Source organism: Octodon degus, unplaced genomic scaffold, assembly GCF_000260255.1.
Source record: "Octodon degus isolate 3935 unplaced genomic scaffold, OctDeg1.0 scaffold00263, whole genome shotgun sequence".
NCBI lineage: Eukaryota > Metazoa > Chordata > Mammalia > Rodentia > Octodontidae > Octodon > Octodon degus.
The window spans coordinates 2,537,552-2,541,154 of NW_004524839.1; the positions used below are offsets into that span (position 1 = coordinate 2,537,552).

Consider the following 3,603-nt stretch of genomic DNA (forward strand, 5'->3'; position numbering starts at 1 on the left):
CTTGCCAGGGAAGCGCTTATTCCACTGAGCCATCTCCCTGGCCCTATTATTTCTTTTTATTTCGGTTTTCCTCCTCCTCTCCTAGGGATTGAACTCAGGGCTTCCACATTGAGCTACATCTTCAGCCATTTTATTTTATTTTATTTTATTTTATTTTATTTTATTTTTGACGGAACCGGAGATTGAACTCAGATCCTTGCGTTTGCCAGTCAAGCGCTTATCCTACTGAGCCATCTCCCTGACCCCACTTCAGCCATTTTAAATTCATTTATTTTGAGACAAGGTCTTGCTAAGTGGCCCATGCTGAGTTCAAAAAAAAAATTGTAGTTCAGGCTGGACTTGAAATATGTAGCCCAGGCTGGCCTCGAACTTGTGGTGATCCTACTGCTGCAGCCTCCTAAGTGCTTGGATTACAGGCATGCACCACTGTGCCCAGTTTGGGCTGAACCTTTCAATCCACCTTCCTCAGCCTTCCAGAATGCTGGGATTGCTGAGGTGTGTCACCATACTGGACTTCACTATATTTTTATTATTGTTGTTGTTTTTAGACAGGGTCTCGCTATGTAGTCCAAACTTGCCTTGAACTCATTCTAAAACCTAGGCTGGTCTCACACTCATGGCGATTCGCCTGCCTCAACCTCCCAAGTGTTCATATTACAGGTGTGTGCCACCACACCTGGCTTCTCTGCAAATTTAATGAGTACCTACTTAGGTGCAATGTTAGAAACATGTTAGAAACTGTAAATTCTCCTGATAATTTGAGCTCTGGTTCTGCATCCTTGTTTTCAGTTCTCAGTAGTCAGAAGATGCCCTAACTTCTCGGGACCTCAACTTCCACTTCCTATTCCTAAAATAACAGCATCCTTTTGGTGGAAAGAGGAGCCTAGTCCAGGTTCCTCAGTTGACAGAAGTGGCACCTAAGGCAGACCCAGACCACGCACTCCTAAGAACCATGAAAGTCAATCCTCTTTGGCTGCAGCCAGGTAGGTCACTGCGCAATCCAGAAGCCAGGAACCAGATAGACGGCCTAAGCATCCAGGCCTGGGCAGCTGCCAGATGATGGGCACACACTGCACAACAAATGTGCCTTAGGCTTGTGCTTCATCCTGCCTGCTCTCAGCATTGGAGCCAAATTCAGGGAACAGAAGAAGTACCCAGGCAGGGCATGGAGGGACGATGCACATCAATTGTAGCCCTGCCCCCCATCTGCTCCTCATTTTTTTTTTGGAAGAACCAGGAATTGAACTCAGGCCCTAAGCGCTTATTCTACTGAGCCATCTCCCCGGCCCCTCCTCACCATTTCTATTTGGCAGGTAGTAAACACAGCAGAGTGGACAAAGCAGGGATAGGGCCTATCCACAATGACCAGTGCTTCAGGCCCTCTACTCAACCTGACATTGGGCCAAAATAAAAACAAACCTTCAGCAGAGGGAGATGAAGGATTTGTTTTGGTGAGGAGGGCTGGCTCAGGACGCCTTAAGGGCAGGTTTGGTAAGGCATAAGGATATGGGAATCAAACCACACTATCCTGAGGTTGACTGCCTTCACTTAAGTAGACACTTAAACAATTGAGCTAATGGGCAGGGCCCCTAGAGGAAGATAAAGATCCAGGGAGAAGAGAGTTCCTAGGTGGAGAACCCGGGACCTATGGAGGGGGCAGTCATGGACCTAGTAGTGAGGCATGTGGGGAAATGGAGCCCCTGTGGGCTCCATGCAATAACAGAGGTTGGCTGGGATATCTGAAAGGGAATCAGGGCTCGCAGGAGTACCAGGGGCAGTAGATGTCCTCTGAGGATATCTGAGAGAAGCATGATCCCCAGAGATATGGTGGAAGAAGTTTGTCATCTACAGTTCTTAGGGGACAGACTGGGAGCTGTAGGGAAATTCAGCCATTGTGGGGAGTCACTGGTGTCCAGGACAACTGCAGTCAAGTAGCAATCTCCAGGGAAATCTTGGGCCAGGGTGTGTCAGGGAGCATACCTGCAGTGGTCAGGCCTGTGGGAGAAGAAACCAACAATAAGGCAAGCATGCTAGATAAGTACTCTACCACTGGACGGTTACAACCTCTATGCCCCTAGCACTCTACATGTATTGTTGTTGGAGTTTTTGTTTTGTTTTTTGAGACTGGGTCTCACTGTGTCATCTAGGAAGGCCTGTAAGCTGAACTTGGTAAGTAGTTCATCATGGTTTTTGGTTTTGGTTGGGGTTTTTTGGTGTGTGTTTGTTTTTGGGTTTTTTTTTTTTTTTTTTGCGGAACCGGGGATTGAACTCAGGCCCTTGCACTTGCCAGGGGAGCGCTTATTTCACTGAGCCATCTCCCCTGCCCGGTAAGTAGTTCAAACTGGCCTCAAAGACACAGGATCCTCAAGACCCAGCCTCCGGAGTAGTGGGGTTATAGGCGTGCTCCACCATGCCTGGCTGCTCTAAAGTTATCTTGAGCACTCCTATGTCTTTGGACGTCTGGAATCACGGGTGTTCGCCGAGGCTCAGCGTCGGCGCTGACCTGTCCCCCTCTCCCACGCAGGCCGCGGCCTCCCCTCCCCTGCGGGCTCCAGCGCCCGGCGGCTGCTGTCACGGCTGGACGTGCGCCCCCTGGCGGCTAGAGCTGCAGCCGACGTGTCCGCACTGGTACGCAGGGCGAGCGCCACACTGCGCCTGCGCTCGAAGGAGAGTGCGTAACAGGGGCGGGGCCTCCCCGGAGGAGGGGGCGGGGGAGCAAAGGGGCGGGGGAGTGCAAAGGGGCGGGACTCGGAGGGTGTCTCGAGGGGACGGGACCTAGGGTTTCCTGGCACCCTCTTCAGGATTTTTGCCTCAAGCCGGCACTAGAACGTGCGACGAGAGGGTGGGACGGGACGCTTATTCCGGTCAGCGGGGCTCCCCGGGTTCTTTCTGAGAGGGAGGAGCCCGCCACGAGGAGGCGGGGGCGGGCATTCGGCAAAGGGGCGGGCCTGGGATGCCGGGCGCGGGCTGGAGGCGCGGAAGGCCTTGGGGCGGGGCTTGGAGCGTGAGGCGTGGACTGAGGGTGAGAGGCTAATTGGGGAGGGGGCGGGTCCTGGGACGGCGGAGTCGGAGGGCGGAAGAGCGGCGGCCTCCAGGGAGGGACTCAGGGACGCGCCCCCCCTCCTTGGGGTTTATGTGGTCTCAGAGGCTGTTACTGGTAAGAAGGGGTGGAGCAGTATTCAAATGACTGACGCAGGAGAGTTATTTTATGAAAGTGGTGCCTAGGGAGGCACTGTGCACTCTTTTTAATATCCTGTACAGGGGCTCAGGGGCAAGAAGGTCGCGAGTTCGAAGCCTGTCTGGATAGTTTAAGGGAGCCTGTCTGAAAAATAAAATAATTTTAATAATAAATAAAATAGGGTTAAGCCAGGTGTGGTGGTGCACGCCTGTAATCGCAGGACTCAGGAAGTTGAGGCAGGAGGATCGCTAGGAGTTCCAGGCCGGCGATTACATAGACCCTGTCTCAACAATAAGTAAATTTTAAAAACTTTTTTTAAAAAAAAGGTCTGGGGGCTGGTGAGATGGCTCCGTGGTCTAAAGCACCTACTTAGAACAAGCTTAGCAAAGCACAGGGACCACGGTTCAATCCCCCAGCACCACATG

At 52.1% G+C, this 3,603-nt stretch overlaps 1 protein-coding gene across 1 annotated transcript in view; it reads left to right on the forward strand.

Annotated features, from left to right (window-relative positions):
- Window positions 1–2,528: 2,528 nt before the first annotated feature.
- Window positions 2,529–3,603, forward strand: part of Gpkow (G-patch domain and KOW motifs) — a 30,379-nt gene continuing 29,304 nt past the window's right edge. Inside the window, exons 1-2 of the mRNA XM_023706564.1 lie at window positions 2,529–2,671; window positions 2,802–2,864. The gene's annotated coding sequence lies outside the window, so the exon portion shown is untranslated. The remainder of the gene's footprint in view (window positions 2,672–2,801; window positions 2,865–3,603) is intronic.